Source organism: Haliotis rubra, unplaced genomic scaffold, assembly GCF_003918875.1.
Source record: "Haliotis rubra isolate DU_JTF1 unplaced genomic scaffold, ASM391887v1 Scf280, whole genome shotgun sequence".
NCBI lineage: Eukaryota > Metazoa > Mollusca > Gastropoda > Lepetellida > Haliotidae > Haliotis > Haliotis rubra.
Window position 1 is genome coordinate 1,011,539 of NW_025766892.1, and position 23,342 is coordinate 1,034,880.

General features: G+C 39.6%; 1 long non-coding RNA gene across 1 annotated transcript; it reads right to left on the reverse strand.

The window, feature by feature from the left end:
- Nucleotides 1-4,395: 4,395 nt before the first annotated feature.
- On the reverse strand, nt 4,396-6,447 carry LOC124281236. Its single transcript, XR_006899882.1, has 3 exons — nt 5,771-6,447; nt 5,048-5,182; nt 4,396-4,485 (listed from the first exon to the last, which is right to left on the reverse strand). It is a non-coding gene; the product is annotated as an uncharacterized LOC124281236 (long non-coding RNA).
- Nucleotides 6,448-23,342: the final 16,895 nt, after the last annotated feature.

The following is a 23,342-nucleotide window of genomic DNA, read 5'->3' on the forward strand; positions in this document are numbered from 1 at the left end:
TCATTTACCATGACAAAAGAAAGGTTTAGTGAAATATGTACAAGTATTGAGATGGTCAGGACATTTACTTACACAATGCATGAAGCAACTCTTTTCCCACTTCATATGTAAATAAAGCTAAGTACCACAAGTGTATCCAATTGAGTGAGTAATAAATCTTAATTTTTATGCAAATTTTCTTGTTCCTCTTTTTTTTTTTTTGTCAAAGAGGAATGTATGTCACTACATGTAAATGTGCAATCCAAACATATTAAGGACACACGTATAAAATATGTTGCAGATGTCATATTATATGGCGATACAGGTTACATATGAATACAACATATAAGAAATGTCACGTCGCACTTCACATAATAGAAATGCTTGGTAAAAACAATGAAGATTATTAATATCGATAACCACTCAGTGGGATATATACTACTCACACTTAGAGAATTGAGTGGTGCATATAAAGGACACATTGCGAGGGTTCATCTGGATCACAGTTAAAGTAAGTGTCTCAAGATAAAAGCACTTCACATTATAAACAAGAGTTCCTGCAGCTAGCACAGAACCAATCAGCTGCAGCAGCAGCCATGGCAGCTGTGTAGCCAACACAGGACCAGCGGTACCAGCTGTCTGCTGTAGCACAAGCACAGGAACAGTCACATGCCACAGCAGCATTGCTGTTGTCCACGGCGATGTCAGCTGCCTCAGGCAGCACTTTCTGGCAGATGACACAGCTGGCCTGGGTGGTCTTGGGCGGGTAAAAAAGTTCTTCAATTCGACCAGTCAGTATTTCTGGGACAACATACATTTCAAAGAATGTGTTTAGATCCTTAAGAGTTCTCTCCCACAGTATTGGGTCAAACGGCACGCTGAGAATTTCCATTGATTTCTTCGTGTACACGACGAAGTCACACTTGTTGACCCTCACCACAGCCATGGCACCCTGCACCTGATGATAGTAATCAGTGTCCTGCTTCAACCTCGGAGAAAAGTCGGGAAACAGCTCGAGGTAGGTTTGTTTCCTGGTCCGTACTGCTTCCCTGACACTGATGTCTCTGGATGAAAACGGACACTTGATCTCCAGGATGGTTGTTGGGTGGCATCCGCTGGCTCGGAGGTGGGGGTAGTCCGGGTGTACATGAAGTCCTGTCTCCTTCACCTCCAGAGACCTGTGTTGCAATCTCCGGCGAGAAACATAGGCGTTCCGGGCCACCGACTCGTAGCGAAGTCCATACGTCTAGCTCGGCGCTGAGGTGGAGCGCTGATAGGGGTTGGCACCAAGTCGATAGCCCATGATTCCCGGACAAGGACATCTGGATCCGCCTTTCTTGTCATGACGGACGATCAGGCCAAAGGTGCTGGAGGTCAAACTGCCATACTTCTGCCGGAAACACTCCAGGCTGTTACTTTGTCCGAGAGTGAGAGAGGGGATGAGCTGTAGATCAGATGAAGAATACGGAAATGACGAACTGAAGGCATCAACTTCAGACAGGAAAGAGGGATGTGTTGCATCAGAGAAAGTTTGTGAGGTAGGGAGGCGATAGGTAGAGGTTGGCTGGTGACGGTGACTTCAGAAGAGTAGGCGAGGTCCGGAGAATGAAGGCTGGCAGTTGGAGACAGGCTTGATGGTGCAGAACCAGGTTGGACGTTGCCGGGAAACCTGGATGGGTCAAGGGCGTAGACCGCAGGGCAAACCCATCCAAGATGACTGGTTGCCCGGATTAGGCCAGCTCGGAAGTCACTAGCGTCCTCAGCGGTGAGAGGCCTGATGGCGATGGTAACAGTTTAGCTCGTGGTGAATTAAGACGTTATTCAGTGAAAGTAAATCAATTTGTACGAATTATCAGTTTTTGGGTACGGTTGATTCAACAGAATGACAATATAATCTTATCAAATGCTTATCTTTATCAATATAGACTAGCAGAAATTGGAATACCTTGTTGGGCGTTACAAGTAAAACAGCTATTAGACAAGTATGGTTTTGGATATGTATGGAAAAAACAACTAGACTTAGACCTTTCATCTTTTATAGGAACCTTTAGAAATAGATGTATTGATATAGATACACAAACTTGGTTTACACGTATTCATTCCTATCCTAAACTGAATTTATATTGAGACATTAAACTTTCTTTTGAGAGAGAGGTGTATTTAACTTGTCTGGATGTACCAGCTTATCGTAAGGCTCTTAGTATATTTCGCTGTTCAGGCCATCAGTTAATGATAGAGTCTGGAAGAAAATCTGGTCTGACAAGAAATTCTAGATTATGTCCACTTTGTGTTATACCTGGGTGCCGTTCCACTAACCGATCTTATCTAAGATCAATCTTAGCAAGTTACGCCAATTTTACAATCGCCTTAGCTAAAAGTTACACCCGTTCCACTAACCGATCTTAGGCCGATCGTAGCCGGTCCCGATCTTACGATCCGATCCAAGCTTAGATCGAGACTCTTTCGTGCGAGATGGATGGAGGGATAATTGAAAGTTTCATAGGTGTTCGGGCAACTGGGCCCATTTACACCTTGCCCATCATAAAGGTTTGCTACGTTTATACATGTTTAAAAGTAGTAAAGCTGCCACAAGCTTTAATGTAAGCAAGAATGACATTCTGAACATCATTGCGAGTGATATTACTTGTACACAACAATCCAGTCAAGGAGAGGTCAATATTAAGCGCTGTCAAAGATCCCACCATCGCCTTACGATGAGTTAAATATTTTTGACAATGCAGGAAAAAATGAGCAACATCATCTAGCTGATTACACACTGTGCAATTTGCAGGAATATTCGTGCGAGAGATAGAGGAATGCGAGGCACGCGTTATCCCTTTGCATAGTCTAGCAAATGATACAAAGTAGTTTACGAACCAACTGAGTGAGTGAGTGAGTTTAGATTTACGCCGCACTCAGCAATAGTCCAGCTATATGGCGGCGGTCTGTAAATAATCTAGCTAAGATGCATAGCGTTCACTAACATGAGCGTTCATGTTAGTGAACGCTATGTATCTTAGCTATAAATAATCGAGTCTGGACCAAACAATCCAGTGATCAACAGCATGCGCATCGATCTGCGCAGTTGGGAACCGATGACATGTGTCAACCAAGTCAGCGAGCCTGACCACCCGATCCCGTTAGTGGCCTCTTACGACAGGCATGGGTTATTGAAGTTCAATATTCTAACACGGTCCTTCATGGGTATTTTTCCAACCAAGTGTAAACGTGGAGAAAAAACCTAGAGCAAAATATTAGGGTACTGAGCACCTTGGTTTCAGGTGCAAGTGCGTGAGAACGCTGGGTATCAAGCATAATATATTAATAATAATTGCATATTTATAGTGCGCCTTTTCCACATCAGTAGGCATGCTCAAAGCGCTGTGTACAGATCTATAATTTACAGCCGAGATTATAAGTAATATACTGAGAACAGGTTTTAAGTCTGTCAATTGTGTCAGAGCTTTTAATATGTGCCTGAACCTTGTCAATCAGAATAAACAAGGCGTGACGGGGCTATAACGTATGTAGAATCTGTCAGTGGTCTTGAATAACACGCGGCCTGCCTTCTGAATCCCCCACCAAATATGCGCAGTGAAATCAAGCATATTTGTATCTTTTTGCTTCAGAACATTGTTCACTTCACGGCTGTCCCTATTCTTAACCATGACGTTGCAATATTGTTCTACAAATGTGTTACACCGACTCGCTCGGTTGTGTTCCCATGACGACAGTGGTCAGACTGGCCTGACATTTGTAAGGCTTGTTCAGCGCAGTGTTTGTTTACATCACAGAAATATACAAATTCATTTCATGGGGGACTTTAGGGGACGCTCACGGTGAAATGCTCGCTCTTATTTTTCACATAGAATAGGAAAGCCACCATTTTGGTTTCTCTACGATTGATTTTAGCTATCCTAAGTTGGTCATGAGCAACTTAGACTTTGAATCTTAACTTTACGATTGACTTAGGTAAGATTGGTTAGTGGAACGGTATGCCGATCGTAACGTCACACTAAGATTGGGATTTTAGGGGTTTACGATTGGCATAGGGCTAAGATCGGTTAGTGGAACGGCACCCTGTAATTGAGACAGAATATCACATGTGTTTGGAATGTCCTTTTTACTATAATCTCAGACATACAATTTTGCCTGAGTTCTATTGTACTCATCCTTCTTATCATAAACTGTTATTACTTTGCACATCACACGATTCAGGTATTTTAAATCCTTGTGTTCCTTGCATTCAAACAACGTAACAATTACCTTAACAAAACTTGTACAACCCATTAAGTGTATGGTTATTGATGTATCTTGTACAGTGCTATGGCGCTCCAGATTTTCCACTTTCATGATATGACTCATGAAACTGTATAATGGTCCTGTGGCCCCTTTATTGAATAAACCAATTACCAGTGGACCCATAATCATAGGCAGTTCTCCTCCTCTTGTTGCACAGATCATTGTTACCTATGTCCTGGAACCGCTTGGGTTTCACTGTTCCAGCTGTAATATAATGAAATAAACGTAAACATTTGTAAACAATTACTAATTACCAAACATTCATATTAAAATTGGCGCATTGAATTTGTGTTAATATTTTGTTATTGATTGAGGGACTTCTCACACTTCTCAAAAGCATGCATGTAAATTTTATTTCGACACATAATATGATCATGTCTATATTAACCATGGAGAAATTAAAGAGAAGACAACCTTTTACTATTTAACAGAATTCAACCTGTAAGTTGCCAGTGTCTAATGCATAATTATTATTATATGATATTTATAGAGCGCACATATCCACGCAAGTGCTTGCCAAGGCGCTGGTATTTGTTTCCCTCGATCACTGGATGTCAATCACAACGTCACATCGTATTGTCAATCTCAACTCCGTGGGGAGATCTGAACAAGCCCATCTAGCAATAAATCATCCACAACTTTAAAATCTTTATAACCCTATAGCAAGTTTAAAAAGGAAAATGATACTGCTTAAAATACTTTTTACAAGCATTTCCATTTCAACATTTCATAAATTTAAAACAATGACAAGTGACCAAATTAATACTGGCGTATCGGGTCAATCCATGGACAGAGCCTGTCTGTACAGGCAGCTTCACCAGGGGCCGTCAGGACTCCATGCGCCTGCCACTTAGCCAAGAGTCACAGCACAGCTCCGATGTGGCCACAAGCCTGGGTGAATCTGCAGGACAAATTAGACAATATTAGAGAAAATTGTTTTAGTTTCATATATAGCGTCACAGAGAACTTGTTAGCTTGATATCTGGATGTGAGTTTACCTTATACACTTGCCAAGAAGATAACAAACATATCATGTTAATTACTGTCATACAAAGAAAGTAAGAAAGCAAATCTGATATTACAATGTTTTATTCCTTATATTTACAGTGCTAATACTTAAGCATGTACAATACGATGTACCAATGTGCCTGCATTTTTGTATTATGGGCCTATGGCCTAGAGTTACTGAAACAAGATCTGTCTGTCTGTCTGCCTATACCTAAAGGCACATTTGTAAATCTCTCTTGTTTCTCATTACTGCCTGAACAGACACTTATTAAAATCTACACAAAAGTTCAGATTAGGTTCTCCAAAGCTGTGCCAACTTTTCACAATATTGAAATCTTTTAACATGAATTAAAATAATCAGAACAAAAGAGTCCAGCTGCTGGACCCATTATCTTTAATGAGCAATGACAACCTGGACTTTATTTCTTACATAGTCTCAGACTAACGAAAAATAAATAACATGAAATTCATATGTAATTACCCAACAGTACAAGTACAATATGCAGAACAGGGGTCACCAGTGACTGTGTCGAGCACCAGGTGAAGCACTTTAACATCGTCTGCCTGTGTGCTCTGCGAGGGAATGCACCTAGCCTGGGAGCAATAACATTCAGAATATTCCGGATGTTGTGTCACAAGCACTGAATGAATGTTGTCCTTCAACTGATATGCACGAGAAAGTTTGTATGTCTTGAGTTGACTCTTATCTAAAATGTTACATCCAAGGAGGTTTTTATTCACAACATTCTCGTCAATGTCAGGGAGTGAAGAAATGTCACGAGACCACGACTTGAGACGGAGAAGGTTCAATGGAGAAAGCTTCCGAAGTGTCAAGATCTGCTCTGCAGTAAGTCGCTCTTCTCCTATGGTCAAAAATCCACAGTCAGGTGAAGCACATCCAATGGTACTAAGACCTAAAAGGTGACACAAGAAAATGACACGGGCTGTCCTTGGCAAGGTGTTCGAGATGCGATGTCTTACACACAAGGCCTTAAGTTCGTTTGCACTTAGCTGATTTACTTCTGTAAAACTCTTGTACTTTAACACTGGTTTCAACTTGTTCCTAGACATATTACAAAATGCAAAAGCAATAGTGAATATGTGAGGACTGACTAAAATCAATGCATGCATATATATAGACCATATATAGACCCCATTCTGAATATTTCCATCTCAGTTAAATTGTAGAGGAAGTGGAGTTGATGATGTTAATGAAGTTTACAAGTGCGTTTTACTTTGATTTCATATTGTTAAAACATAAATCAAAACAAACATACAGTTTTATGTGAAAACACGTTTCAGAGTGAATGCTTACCCCTTCGTCAGGTGTAAGCATTCACTCCGAAACATTGTGTTTCCACATACTAAAGACGTTATTATTAAACATTATTGTCTTGTGTTATTCACTTCTAAATGCACCTCAAAGGCTTAATGGTGTAAACATACAGTCTCTACTGGGTGAATATTCTTAGATATACTGTAATAGATTGAATATAGCAATTGGATGAAAACCTATTACTAGTACCATTGTTACTATATAGAAAATGCAATAAACGTTCAGATATATATACATATTACTACCTCTGGTCTGGGAAGCATGTAACTCCAGAGCAATTTTTTTTATAGATTGTGTGTCCTCTTTAGAAAACAGGATATTTCATTCAGTCAGTGAAGTGTGATGAATTGCATAATTTGAGTTTTGGGAAAACCAGTGAAAAGTGTGATTGCTCAATTAAGTTCTTTTTATTTAGTTCAAACTTCCTTTTGGATTAATTATTTTAAATCATCCTCGGCATTGGCCATTTTTTGTTGATTGATATTTATGTCATTTATTAAAATAACTTAATAATTTGTTATTACCTGCCATTTTCAGAAGCTTGCACAGCGCCTAAACAGCCTTGCATCTATAGATTGGCCAGATAGACGAAAAAAAAGGTAGCGACAATACTCACCATAGACATGACATCACCAGTCGTGAGTGACGAAGATGACGTCAATTTGTTGCATCCCGCCCCCTTTGTCTGGGAGTCTAGCAAGCTTAGGGCATACAAGAAGACACTGGACTTGAGGACAAGGATGAGGCATCCAACTAAAGTAACAGAGGGATCTCCACCCAGGGATGAATGCTCCGAAGTGGGCTACTAAACTAACTGACCAACTCTTGCAATTTGATTGAATTTATTTTCAATTTCATAATGTAATTTTTATTTTATTTTATTTTTGTATTGCAAGCTGTATGTTGTGTTATTGTATGATGTATATCATAGTGGATGTTTGGCGATAGTTGTGACAGAGAGTGTCTGGCTGAATTTCAAGGCGTGCAAATAAATGTCCGATGCAGCTATGTTTTATTACTGTGTTTTTTAAGTTGGATGTTATTATTTCACCATTAGCATGATTTTAGAAATAAATTTCATGTCTAAATTGCTATTTCAAAATAATAACTGAGTGAAAGTTTAACTGATGTTATTACTACTTTGTTATAAATGATAGATTATTTCTTAAACTGGATTGAGTTATCTCATAAATGTTTTGCTCTGTTCTTTAGTGCTATATTATTAGTTATATGTATGATCTTTATTTTCCTTAAATGCTAATTCATATTTATGTTGAGAAAATAAAACAATGAATCTTATTATATATTCTGTTGTTCTTTATGTAAACGTTATGATTATAACAAATTGCTTGCATTGTTTTTAAGAAGAGTTTATATGAATATATAAGACTGTTTACAATTGGCTCTGTGAAACGCATATGAAAATCTGTGAACCTGAAACTGAAACTGATAACTGAAACTATGCGGAAACTATGTCGGATTGTTGGTAACTGAAAGTCTGCGGAAACCCGTTGGAGTCTTAATAACTGAAACCTTGCGGAAACCTGATGGATTCAAAGTTAACTGAAACTCAACGGAAACCTGTTGGGGTGTGGGTAACGGATACCTTGCAGAAACCTGTTGGAGAGTGGGTAACGGAAACCTTAATAATAATAATAATTGATTTATAGAGCGCCTATTTCCAAAAAGATATTGCTCAATGGCGCTATGAAGAGAAAAAGATTGTAGACAATGTCTATGGAAAAGAGAGTTTGAACAGATGAGTTTTGAGGGCAGTTTTGAAAGCATCAGCAGATTCTATTTCTTTTAGGGTGAGTGGTAGAATGTTCCAGAGATAGGGGGCTTTGCGGAAACACTTAGAAAGTGGGTAATTGTGAGTTTCCGTTATTGCGGAAACTCAATGTAAAAGAACGGAAACTCACTGGATTCTAGGTGGAAACTTAAGTTTCAGTCCACTTTCCATCTGGTAACCAAGTTATTTTTGCTGTGGCACGCACACGCCCCTACACTATAACACACACCTACGCTTACACCTACACACATAAACCAATATCTCTCACACACACACACACACACACACACACACACACACACACACACACACACACACACACACACACACACACACACACACAAAACAATAGCAAAACAACAACAAAAACACACACACACAAAAACAAACACACACAAACACATACACAAACACACACACACACTCGACACTGATGTACTTCACATTTCATACCTACTGGCACATCAAACAGTTCTTGGCGAACAAAACAGTTATCGTTTAGTGGAAGAACCATTACTTATATCATTCTGTTTCAGAATTACGTCATCACAATGTTATATTTGTCTTGAACACAGATTCTGCTGATATTTAGTTGCGAGAATATCCAACAATATTTGACATTTTTTAGGGTAAGAGAAAACAGTTATTGAGTTTTAAAATACCATAAATGTGTATATGAACTGGCGTAACTCCCGGTCACGGATAATATCTTGACAACTCGTGATAAGATAAATAGATGTTAAATATGTAACGATACTTATATGTTGAATGAGCTTCATCGTGGCTGTATATAACCGAACAGAATCAAATGTTAGCACGGTCCGATGGTATGAGGGGCCTGTTCACAAGGCCGAATCAAACCGTGTCCCTCAGAATGGGATGGAAGGCTGACTTTGAGTGCTGACGATTAGATGTCTGGCTATTAGAGTGTGGTTTCGAAGGGACCTAACTCAACACAATTACCACTCTATGTACTATACTGATGAAAGTGTATTCCAAATGTAAAGTGTGGTATGTGACCACTTTCTATTTGTTCACAATTAAAAACGCCCAACTCTGATCTCCCATACCAACAGATAGATAGATAGATATTCTTTATTTCCTCCATAAAATGAAGATTACGTTTGTGTGATAAACAACAGCACAGAAAAGGTTCTAACTATTGGTACTGATATTATACAGTAATATTCAATTGTAAAGAACTGAAGGTATTTACGAACATTGCAGGAGTATGCTCTCCCAACTGCGAACAGAGAGACTAATCATTACCATCAGTTCTGACCAAACATTATAATCCAGTACATATATCCTTACAGTGGTAAGGTATACCCCCGAGGAGGTATGACAGGAATACATCATCGTCTTCCATCCACATATTAACAAAAATGTCTATGTCAAGAATATCACAGATTCTTTCAAATAGAGAATTCCTTTCTACTAAGTTATTCTGGCATGACATAAAAACATGTTTCATAATGTCGTGAGCAACTGTTCCGCATAGACATTCCTTTGATTCTATTCGAGTTGCACCAAGCCTTATAATTCTCGCAATGTCAGTGAAGTTCTGAGGTCGTTTTAAAGCGACCATCCATAGTCTATGTTCTCGTCCTGATCTTATTGTTAGATATCTGGAGAGAGACAACCTTGTCTGCAGTACATTTACCAACTGCATTTGATCATATGTTACCTTATCTTTGACTAGTTGCGACCAAGCATTTTTCTTCATAAACGTAGAATGACAAATGTAGTTACGGATTTCACTAAGCAGACTATTATTGACCACGTTTTTCTTACTGCTTTTGTAACAGGCGTTTGAGATGACTAGTAGGTAAAGACGTAACAGGCGTTTGAGATGGTAAGTAGGTACAAGCGTAACAGGCGTTCGAGATGGTTACTAGATAGATGCGTAACAGGCGTTTGAGATGGTAAGTAGGTACAGGCGTAACAGGTGTTTGAGATGGTTATTAGGTACATGCGTAACAGGCGTTTGAGATGGTTAGTAGGTACATGCGTAACAGACGTTTGAGATGGTTATTAGGTAGATGCGTAACATACGTTTGAGATGGTTATTAGGTACAGGCATAACAGACGTTTGAGATGGTTACTAGGTACAGGCGAAACAGGCGTTTGAGATGGTTAGTAGGTACAGGCGTAACAGGTGTTTGAGATGGTTAGTAGGTACAGGCGTAACAGGCGTTTGAGATGGTTAGTAGGTACATGCGTAACAGACGTTTGAGATGGTTATTAGGTACAAGCGTAACAGGCGTTTGAGATGGTTAGTAGGTACAGGCGTAACAGACGTTTGAGATGGTTAGTAGGTACATGCGAAACAGACGTTTGAGATGGTTACTAGGTACAGGCGTAACAGGTGTTTGAGATGGTTAGTAGGTACAGGCGTAACAGGCGTTTGAGATGGTTAGTAGGTACAGGCGTAACAGGCGTTTGAGATGGTTAGTAGGTACAGGCGTAACAGGCGTTTGAGATGGTTATTAGGTACATGGGTAACAGGCGTTGGAGATGGTTAGTAGGTACATGGGTAACAGACGTTTAACATGGTTAGTAGGTACAGACGTAATAGGCGTTTGAGATGGTTATTAGGTACATGTGTAACAGGCGTTTGCGATGGTTACTAGCTACAGACGTAACAAGCGTTTGAGATGGTTAGTAGGTACAGGCGTAACAGGTGTTTGAGATAGTTATTAGGTACATGCGTAAGAGGCGTTTGCGATGGTTAGTAGGTACAGGCGTAACAGGTGTTTGAGATGGTTAGTAGGTACAGGCATAAGGACGTTTGAGATGGTTACTAGGTACAGGTATAACAGGCCTTTGAGATGGTTAGTAGGTACATGGGTAACAGGCGTTTGAGATGGTTATTAGGTACATGGGTAACAGGCGTTTGAGATGGTTAGTAGGTACATGGGTAACAGGCGTTTAACATGGTTAGTAGGTACAGACGTAATAGGCGTTTGAGATGGTTATTAGGTACATGCGTAACAGGCGTTTGAGATGGTTAGTAGGTATAGGCGTAACAGACGTTCGAGATGGTTAGTAGGTACATGCGTAACAGACGTTTGAGATGGTTAGTAGGTAGATGCGTAACATACGTTTGAGATGGTTATTAGGTACATGGGTAACAGGCGTTTAACATGGTTAGTAGGTACAGACGTAACAGGCCTTTGAGATGGTTATTAGGTACATGCGTAACAGGCGTTTGAGATGGTTAGTAGGTACAGGCGTAACAGACGTTTGAGATAGTTAGTAGGTACAGGCGAAACAGGCGTTTGAGATGGTTAGTAGGAACATGCGTAACAGGTGTTTGAGATGGTTAGTAGGTACAGGCGTAACAGGCGTTAGAGATGGTTATTAGGTACATGGGTAACAGGCGTTTGAGATGGTTATTAGGTACAGGCGTAACAGGCGTTTGAGATGGTTATTAGGTACATGGGTAACAGGCGTTGGAGATGGTTAGTAGGTACATGGGGAACAGGCGTTTAACATGGTTAGTAGGTACAGATGTAATAGGCGTTTGAGATGGTTATTAGGTACATGCGTAACAGGTGTTTGAGATGGTTAGTAGGTACAGGCATAAGAACGTTTGAGATGGTTACTAGGTACAGGCATAACAGGCCTTTGAGATGGTTAGTAGGTACATAGGTAACAGGCGTTTGAGATTGTTAGTAGGTACAGACGTAACAGGCGTTCGAGATGGTTAGTAGGTACATGCGTAACAGGCGTTTGAGATGGTTAGTAGGTACATGCGTAGCAAGCGTTCGAGATGGTTAGTAGGTACATGCGTAGCAGGCGTTGGAGATGGTTAGTAGGTACATGCGTAACAGGCGTTTGAGATGGTTAGTAGGTACATGCGTAACAGGCGTTTAACATGGTTAGTAGGTACAGACATAATAGGCGTTTGAGATTGTTATTAGGTACATACGTAACAGGCGTTTGAGATGGTTAGTAGGTACAGACGTAACAAGCGTTTGAGATGGTTAGTAGCTACAGGCGTAACATGCGTTTGAGATGGTTAGTAGGTACAGGCGTAACAGTCGTTTGAGATGGTTAGTAGGTACAGGCGTAACAGGTGTTTGAGATGGTTAGTAGGTACAGGCATAAGGACACTTGAGATGGTTAGTAGGTACAGGCATAACAGGCCTTTGAGATGGCTAGTAGGTACATGCGTAACAGACGTTTGAGATGGTTAGTAGGTAGATGCGTAACATACGTTTGAGATGGTTATTAGGTACATGGGTAACAGGCGTTTAACATGGTTAGTAGGTACAGACGTAACAGGCCTTTGAGATGGTTATTAGGTACATGCGTAACAGGCGTTTGAGATGGTTAGTAGGTACAGGCGTAACAGACGTTTGAGATAGTTAGTAGGTACAGGCGAAACAGGCGTTTGAGATGGTTAGTAGGAACATGCGTAACAGGTGTTTGAGATGGTTAGTAGGTACAGGCGTAACAGGCGTTAGAGATGGTTATTAGGTACATGGGTAACAGGCGTTTGAGATGGTTATTAGGTACAGGCGTAACAGGCGTTTGAGATGGTTATTAGGTACATGGGTAACAGGCGTTGGAGATGGTTAGTAGGTACATGGGGAACAGGCGTTTAACATGGTTAGTAGGTACAGATGTAATAGGCGTTTGAGATGGTTATTAGGTACATGCGTAACAGGTGTTTGAGATGGTTAGTAGGTACAGGCATAAGAACGTTTGAGATGGTTACTAGGTACAGGCATAACAGGCGTTTGAGATGGTTTAGTAGGTACATAGGTAACAGGCGTTTGAGATGGTTAGTAGGTACAGACGTAACAGGCGTTCGAGATGGTTAGTAGGTACAGGCGTAACAGGCGTTTGAGATGGATGGTTTAGTAGGTACACATGCGCGTAGCACAGCGTTCGAGATGGTTAGTAGGTGGGTACAGACGATGGTTAGTAGGCAGGCGTTGGAGATGGTTAGTAGGTACATGCGTAACAGGCGTACAGGCGTAACAGGCGTTTGAGATGGTTAGTAGGTACAGGCGTAACAGGCGTTTGAGATGGTTAGTAGGTACAGGCGTAACAGGACGTAATAGGCGTTTGAGATTGTTATTAGGTACATACGTAACAGGCGTTTGAGATGGTTAGTAGGTACAGACGTAACAAGCGTTTGAGATGGTTAGTAGGTACAGGCGTAACAGTCGTTTGAGATGGTTAGTAGGTACAGGCGTAACAGGTGTTTGAGATGGTTAGTAGGTACAGGCATAAACAGACGTTTGAGATGGTTAGTAGGTACAGGCATAAGGACAGTTGAGATGGTTAGTAGGTACAGGCATAACAGGCCTTTGAGATGGCTAGTAGGTACATGGGTAACAGGCGTTTGAGATGGTTATTAGGTACAGGCAAGGTACATGGGTAACAAACGTTTAAGATGGTTAGTAGGTACAGGCGTAACAGGCGTTTGAGATGGTTATTAGGTACATGGGTAACAGGCGTTTGAGATGGTTAGTAGGTACAGACGTAACAGGCGTTTGAGATGGTTAGTAGGTACAGACGTAACAGGCTTTTGAGATGGTTAGTAGGTACATGCGTAACAGGCGTTTCAGATGGTTATTAGGTACATGCGTAACAGGTGTTTGAGATGGTTAGTAAGTACAGGCAAAGAAGGTACATGGGTAACAGACGTTTAAGATGGTTAGTAGGTACATGGGTAACAGGCGTTTAAGATGGTTATTAGGTACATGGGTAACAGGCGTTTGAGGTGGTTATTAGGTACAGGCGTAACAGACGTTTGAGATGGTTAGTAGGTACAGGCGTAACAGACGTTTGAGATGGTTAGTAGGTACAGGCGTAACAGGCGTTTGAGATGGTTAGTAGGTAGAGGCAAGGTACATAGGTACAGACGTTTAAGATGGTTATTAGGTACATGGGTAACAGGCGTTTGAGATGGTTAGTAGGTACAGGTGTAACAGACGTTTGAGATGGTTATCAGGTACATGCATAACAGGCGTTTGAGATGGTTATTAGCTACATGGGTAACATGCGTTTGAGATGGTTAGTAGGTACAGACGTAACAGACATTTCAGATGGTTATTTGATACATGGGTAACAGGCGTTTGAGATGGTTAGTAGGTACAGGCGTAACAGGCGTTTGGCATGGTTAGTAGGTACAGGCGTAACATGCGTTTGAGATGGTTAGTAGGTACAGGCGTAACATGCGTTTGAGATGGTTAGTAGGTACAGGCGTAACAGACGTTTGAGATGGTTAGTAGGTACAGGCATAAGGACGCTTGAGATGGTTACTAGGTACATGCATAACAGGCCTTTGAGATGGTTAGTAGGTACAGGGGTAACAGGCGTTTGAGATGGTTAGTAGGTACAGGCGTAACAGATGTTTGAGATGGTTATTAGGTACATGCGTAACAGGCGTTTGAGATGGTTATTAGGTACATGGGTAACATGCGTTTGAGATGGTTAGTAGCTACAGACGTAACAGACAGTTCAGATGGTTATTAGATACATGGGTAACAGGCGTTTGAGATGGTTAGTAGGTACAGGCGTAACATGCGTTTGAAATGGTTAGCAGGTACAGGCGTAACAGACGTTTGAGATGGTTAGTAGGTACAGGCGTAACAGACGTTTGAGATGGTTAGTAGGTACATGCGTAACAGACGTTTGCGATGGTTAGTAGGTACAGGCGTAACAGATGTTTGGGATGGTTAGTAGGTACATGGGTAACAGACGTTTGAGATGCTTACTAGGTACATGCGTAACAGATGTTTGAGATGGTTAGTAGGTACAGGCGTAACAGACGTTTGAGATGGTTAATAGGTACATTCGTAACAGGTGTTGGGGATGGTTATTAGGTACAGGCGAAACAGGCGTTTGAGATGGTTAGTAGGTACATGCGTAACAGGCATTTGAGATGGTTACTAGGTACAGGCGTAACAGACGTTTGAGATGGTTATTAGGTACAGGCGTAACAGGCGTTTGAGATGGTTAGTAGGTACTTTGGTAACAGGCGTTTGAGATTGTTAGTAGGTAGAGACGTAACGAGCGTTTGAGATGGTTAGTAGGTACATGGGTAACAGGCGTTTGAGATGGTTAGTAGCTACAGGCGTAACAGGCGTTTGAGATGGTTAGTAGGTACAGGCGTAACAGGCGTTTCAGATGGTTAGTAGGTAGAGGCAAGGTACATGGGTAACAGATGTTTAAGATGGTTAGTAGGTACATGGGTAACAGGCGTTTGAGATGGTTAGTAAGTACAGGCGTAACAGACGTTTGAGATGGTTATTAGGTACAGGCGTAACAGGAGTTTGAGATGGTTATTAGGTACATGGGTAACAGGCGTTTGTGATGGTTAGTAGGTACAGGCGTAACAGGCTTTTGCGACGGTTAGTAGGTACATGCGTAACAGACGTTTGAGATGGTTAGTAGGTACATGCGTGACAGGCGTTTGAGATGATTAGTAGGTAGATGCGTAAGAGGCGTTTGAGATGCTTAGTAGGTACATGCGTAACAGGCGTTTGAGATGGTTAGTAGGTGCAGGCGTAACAGACGTTTGAGATGGTTAGTTTGTGCTGTTGAAAATATAGGTAATAAAGCATCCACTGCGAAATTGCAGGACTGCTTGTTGTAACCATATATGTCTTCAGAAAGTGAGTTCAGGTTGGAAAAATTAGTCGCTTTGGCTTGTTTAAATACTTGTGCGTTACGATATACAGTGTTGTATAGTGACATATGACGGGAGCATTCATTGCTATTTGGACAGAAAGCCAAATTTGCAACATCTTTTGAAGCAGCAATACATTTATGAACTGAATTCAACACCGAATCACTACATTCGAGTCTGAGCCGAGTGTGGATAATCTGACGGAATCTAGAACCTGAATTTAAGGCAACATTTGATGTTATTAGGTTGTTGTAGTGTCTTAAATACCCAAACACTGTCAGTCTTAACATGATCTATTCATATTTTGATTACTGATTTCAGATAATACATAAGTTTTCACATGTGGAGCTCTGTGTTTCACTCATACACGACGCTGATGAGTGGGATTCCGGTGGGATTTCCATGAATTGATTCTACTTTCACTTTCAGTTAATGACGATATAAAATCTTACCTATTTCTACATTTAACAGAGTAAGAGAAAACAGTTAATGAGTTTTAAATACCACAAATGTGTATATGAACCAGTGTATCTCCTGGTCACGGATACTCTCTTGACAACACGTGATAAGATTACTAGATGTGAAATATGTAGCGACACCAATGTGTTGAAGGAGCTTCCGCGTGACTGTATATAACTGCACAGAAGTATTTCAAGAATAGCGCGGTCCGATGGTATGGGGGGCTTTATCGCAAAGCCTAAGCAAAACAGTTAACAACAAAAAAGACCAAACACTCAACAACCCCAACAAAAACCGCCCAAACTCTGTGATCCCCCATACCGATCATTGACCACGTTTTTCTTACACAACACCACGGAGTTTGTTGAGCACTCTTCATAAGGTGTGTTTGTCTTTTGTCGCTGATAGTATAAGATTGTTAAGTCCCGTTCCTTTCAAATTGCATTGAAAAGCAAGACAGTTGATTCATGTTATTTCCAAGAATGATTGAATGATTTAACATTTCTCTGAACAATTATGTCACGCTGTCAGTTATTGGGAGGAATGCAGGTCATAAAAGTGTACCACTTTAGGGGACCCTGGTCCTGATAAAAACACAGACATGTTGTTAAGACAACACTAACGTGTGTTAATAACCTTGTTTTTATACGCTGGTATATTGGATATATTCACTTTACTTTGTTTTACGCGTTTAATTGTTTCCATTAAAGAAACATTAATAAAGATCATATGCATTAAATGATAACTGACAATCGTTTTGGTTGAGTACATGGAGCAGTTTCTACAATTGTGATCGACAATATTAACCCCACTCTTGCAAGCAGTTATATCACTCACGTTTCTGTGTTAATATATATTATCCATGAGTTAATGGTCCACCATCTAGGTGATATACACACAAAAGACAAAAGTCTGAAGATTCTTGGTACAGATATAATTCCTCAATTTTCTTCAATTCCTCAAGAATTGATCCCGGGTCTTCAATTCTTCAAGAAATCAAGTCAATTCTTCAAGAATTGAAGAGATTCTATCTTCGCCAAAGATATTTCGTATTGTGTATATGTTTGTGTGCGTGCATTATAGATAGATAGATAGTTAGATAGATAGATAAATAGATACATAGACAGACAGACAGACAGACAGACAGACAGACAGACAGACAGACAGATAAACAAGTGATTACAAAAAACACAAATTCTGTTGTTTATACGCCTTAAGGCAATAGTCCTCATAGTGTACAGAGAGCAAAATGTTTCTACACGACACAAATAGATATCATATAAGTACATAAGAATCAATATATTTTAACTTTGTATAACTTCAGTTAGTGTTTTTGTTGCAATGCAAAACATATAAACGGAGTTTCTTGTACTTGTACATTGTGTTTTATTCATGATGATGAAACTTGCAGCACTTCAGTCCGGAAAATTAATTGCTAAATCCTAACTATGTTTTCTGGAAATTCATTCCACTGTCTAACTGTATCAGGCAAGAATGACTTTGCTTAACGTTCGTTATGGCATCTTCTTGTCTGAATTACTGTTTCTTAGTGCATAAAAACAGAGTCTAGATACTCTCTCCGGAATAAGTTCTGATAAATATACTCGTCTACAATAATTAAGCATTTAGGGAAGAAATTAGTTTCCTTTTGAATGAAATCATGGCTTGTTCCTCTGACGGCACCGTAAATATTGTTCTTAGAGCATCAGGATTTACAATTTCAAGCTGTTTGTCTTCTTGTTTAGTAAATGTATCTCATATGTGTGAGCAATAATAAAAGGATGGCAACAAATATGATTCATACAGAAGTTCTAAGGATTTTTTGTAAGAGTCTACGAAGACAATTTACTGAAGGATCTTCTTTCCTAATAAGATCTCCAATATGTCATTTCCAACTGCAGTCTGCTGGGAGGATAACGCATAATTGTTTGTGATAGTCAAGTTTACACATTTCTTCTCCCTGAATGTTAGGCTAGGTAAGCTAGGCTAGGTAGGCTGGGTCGGCTGGGTAGGCTAGGTAAGCTAGGTAGGCTAGGTAGGCTGGGTAGGTTAGGTAGTCTAGGTAGGCTGGGTAGACTAGGCTAGGTAGGCTAGGTAGGCTGGGTAGGCTGGGTAGGCTAGAAAGGCAGGGTAGGCTAGGTAGGCTGGGTAGGCTAGGCTAGGTGGGCTGGGTAGGCTAGGTAGGCTAGGCTTAGCGAGAAAATAATAACGCTTCAGGACTAGAATTAATTTCTAATTAGTTTTAATATTCAAGGTCATTATTTCAATATTTCAAACAGTAACCTCAAGGTTTCCTACCTACCTGAAGTGCAACTATCAATAACTACATTTAAGTAATTTGTCCATTAAGCCATAAGCTTTTCATTTGATTAACATCCCTTTACGTCATACTTTATCTATGGTGATTGAAATGGTGAAGGGATAAACAGAAAATTTCTGAGAGAAACATAAACCCTGTAGCGTTCACAACAGATGGGATCAAGGACAACCGAATCACGAACAATATTAAAATTTGAAACAAATATTAAATCAGTCAAAGTACTTGAGGTGTGGGTGATCCTTGTAGGTTCAGTGATTAATTGTTTTATGTTAAATGTTGCTAGTAGACTGTCTAGCATATGCCTAGTTTTAGTTTTATTAAGGCTGAAATAAACAACCATAGTATATGACTGCATATCAACGCTGTAGCCTATTGACTGAAATACAAGTTCCCAGTACTGATCACGTCTATCTGTTCTATCAAAAAATCCAGTCAAGTAGGTTTGTTTCTGAACTTTACAAGAACTCAGATCTCTCTTAACGAAGATAATCGCAACATATCAATAAATGAAGCTTCTTGTGGGTCGATTCTTCCCGAAGGGAGGATGAAAACCTTGTATTGTGATATTATATTATAGTCAGTATTTTCATTAAGCCATATCTCTACCACAGATAAGACATCAAAACCAGATAAGTAGGCTTGGACTAAGTTCAGTTTATCTTTAAGAGTACGGACATACCAGAAAACGATACTTAAATCCGTGATAGGGATGTATGCCTCTACAACACAACAGTAGAAATACGATAAGATATGAACTTGTGAATTGTATAACCATCGGTGACTATTGTGTTTCAAATAGGTATTACCTATAACTAGAGAATTTACAGTTAGTCATCGGGAAGCTTGCAGGACCTAATATAAACACCTGTCAGAGATTTCAAAGTTAGTCATCGGGAATGTTTAATGGACCTAATATAAACACCTATCAGGGGCTTCAAAGTTACCCATCGGGATGTTTGAAGGCCCTAATATAAACACCTATCAGAGATTTCAAAGTAAGTCATCGGGAATGTTTAATGGACGTAATATAAACACCTTTCAGACATTTCAAAGTTTTCATCGGAACTCGCGTGTTTTTGTTATTAAAAATATAATATAATTCTTCTCAAATGACAAGGAAAAATGTAATATTTGGGCAACATGTCAAACTGGCAATCTCGCAAACCTGACTTAGGGCAGCATTTTTATTTTCTGTGTTTCTGATCGCCCGACCGACCCTTCCAATTTTATTGCCGACACCCCAAAAAAACTTTTCTTTCATTCAAACACCGCCGACTCAAATCTAAAACGCACCGCCTCGTCATATAAAATGTTTATCTTTTAATCACTCCCTGCAAATAAGAATAGCAATAAGAATTACAATCAATGAGAATCAAGAACATTATTTTGTTTATTTTGGTTTGGTATTGGATTTTTGTTTGTTTTTTTGTGTGTTGTTGTTGTTGGGGTTTTTTCTTTTCTTGGGGGGAGGGGTTAACCGACCGACCGACCCATGTTCAGAATTTGGTGGCTACGTGGAACACATAAAAAAATTGATGCCGTAACAGTGTTCCATACAATCCTATAACTATTTCATTCAAATGTTGAAGTAGAATGCAAATCTAAAATCTATTAAATAGAACTGTGATTTGTTTACACACACGCAAACGTCCCGAACCCTACCACAGTACACACCTACATCCACCCCTACTTGCACACACACACACACACACACACACACACACACGCGCACACATACTCACTCTCTCTCACTCACTCACTCACTCACTCTCACACACACACACACACCACCACCACCACCACCACCACCACCACACACACCACACAACTCCACTCATACACTAGCTATGCTCAATGATTTTTCCAAACATGTGATATTATTATAAGAAAAATGGCTTTATCTCATATGGACCTTAAGAAAGAAAACCATATTTTTTATTGATTTTTATTGTCCATATATCTCATGTGAAATATCCTACAAAAATGGCACGGTCAGGACCTCGAGAAACAAACAAAACAGAAAAAGTGACAACCGTACATAAAATATTCACTTTTGGTGACAAAAATAAAATCTTTTAATCACAAATGTGTCCTTATCAATGCTGATTGGTGGGGACAAAATTTAATGTCAAGGGTGTTCATAGTGATTTTATAAATAGAGAAATAGTGGAGAGAAAAATAGCCGGAAATGGATGAAATCTCCCAAAACATGCATTAATGTCTTTGCACTCAGTATGTCAACCACACATTCAAAGGAGAAGTGTTAAAGGAACTAAGTGGAAGATATGTTTGTATTGAATAGTTGCATATGCAGTGAGTGAGAGTACAAGTTTCCTGTCTTGTGTAATATGTTGCAGTCATCAGTGGTTATCATTATGATACCGTTGATCTGTTTAGTTTTAGTCTAGCCCTACTTGATGATAAAGCTTTGATTTAGGGAATATACATGTATAACGATTTTGATAATCATTTAATCAGTGAAAATTATGTGTAATATCCCACCAGTATGTAATACCTTGTCTGTAAGTCCGTCTGTCCTGTCCGCCGGCTGTAATTCATTTCGTTTCCGGAGCAGAACTTGAAAACCGTTCATTATTTCTTTCTGAAACTTTGTAAGCATCAGCCAAGTACTCAAGTGGTGCCTTTTGATATTTTCAGAATACTAAAATTGTATTTCAATGGCTAGACATAGAATTGATTCCGGGTAAGGGTTTGTTTATGGATCAGAAAAATGATCTTAGGATTTATGTGGAACTGGTGGGATAGTCATCTTCTGATGATGTTTGTTGTCACATTGAGATACAATAAATCTGACTTGACTTGACTTGATATAATAACTACTTTTAAACCAAATATAAAATATATATACTAAATATAAGCTCATGTGAAATTAAGTGATATGGTAGAATTACCAAGACCGGCAGGCCCTGGGTTCTTAATAGACAAAGGCTGATCCTTTCATATTTTTGCATTCAGATTTTCCCAATTTGTTTCATTTGCAAATTGTCTAATTTTTCTAGACTGAACGACCCTTTCTCATTGAAAAAGCCACAAAACTTTTACAAAATCACACAGATTAGCATTAGCAAGGATGGTTTAGGTTTCAAAGTGAGGTAACTCGATCATGAAATTGATAAAAATGCAGACCACATGTGAAAGTCACCCATTTTGAATTTGTTTTATAATGCCTTTGTCACTTGAAAAGAATAAATTAAGGTATGATTCATTAAGTAAATACTTTTTTCTTTAAAATAAGAAAGTTTCATTAGTGTAATAACACATTTTCCCCACAAAATCAAATTTTCAAGAACATATTTCATCATAACAAAACCATTAAACCAAGTCTAGCTCTAAATATAGTTATTACACGTCTTCCATTTACCACAGCCTGTAGTGCACATACTATTTCCCATCTTTGTAGAAAGAAATTTGCTTCAACTCAACGTACACTGAGGACCCTTATGACCTGGGTTTCAGCCCTCACCGACTGAGGTCGGGATGAGTTATCCGCCCTTACCTTAAAAGCTTGAGCATTGCTACCATTCGTGACCAACTCGTGTTATTCCGGGACAAGCGCTTGGGGGTTAGGGAAAGGGGCGAGTGGTGACGAATGGAATGCATTGCTACATACACGACGCTGATGACGACTTCCGGTGGGATTTCCATGAATTGATTCTACTTTCACTTTCAGTTAATGACGATATAAAATCTTACTTATTTCTACATTTAACGGAGTAAGAGAAAATAGTTAATGAGTTTTAAATACCACAAATGTGTATATGAACCAGTGTATCTCCTGGTCACGGATAATATCTTGACAACTCGTGATAAGATTACTAGATGTGAAATATGTAGCGATACCAATGTGTTGAAGGAGCTTCCGCGTGACTGTATATAACTGCACAGAAGTATTTCAAGAATAGCGCGGTCCGATGGTATGGGGGGCTTAATCGCAAAGCCTAAGCAAAACACTTCACAACAAAACCGCCCAAACTCTGTGATCCCCCATACCGATCATTGACCACGTTTTTCTTACACAACACCACGAAGCTTGTTGAGCACTCTTCATAAGGTGTGTTTCTCTTTCGTCGCTGATAGTATAAGATATGTCAAGTCCCGTTCCTTTCAAATTGCATTGAAAAGCAAGACAGTTGATTCATGTTATTTCCAAGAATGATTGACGTTGATTTAACATTTCTCTGAACAATTATGTCACGCTGTCAGTTATTGGGAGGAATGCAGGTCATAAAAGTGTACCAATTTAGGGTACCCTGGTCCTGATAAAAACACAGACATGTTGTTAAGACAACACTAACGTGTGTTAATAACCTTGTTTTTATGCCCTCGTATTTTGGATATATTCACATTACTTTGTTTTACGCGTTTAATTGTTTCCATTAAAGAAACAGAAATAAAGATCATATGCATTAAATGATAACTGACAATCGTTTTGGTTGAGTACATGGAGCAGTTTCTACAACTGTGATCGACCTCT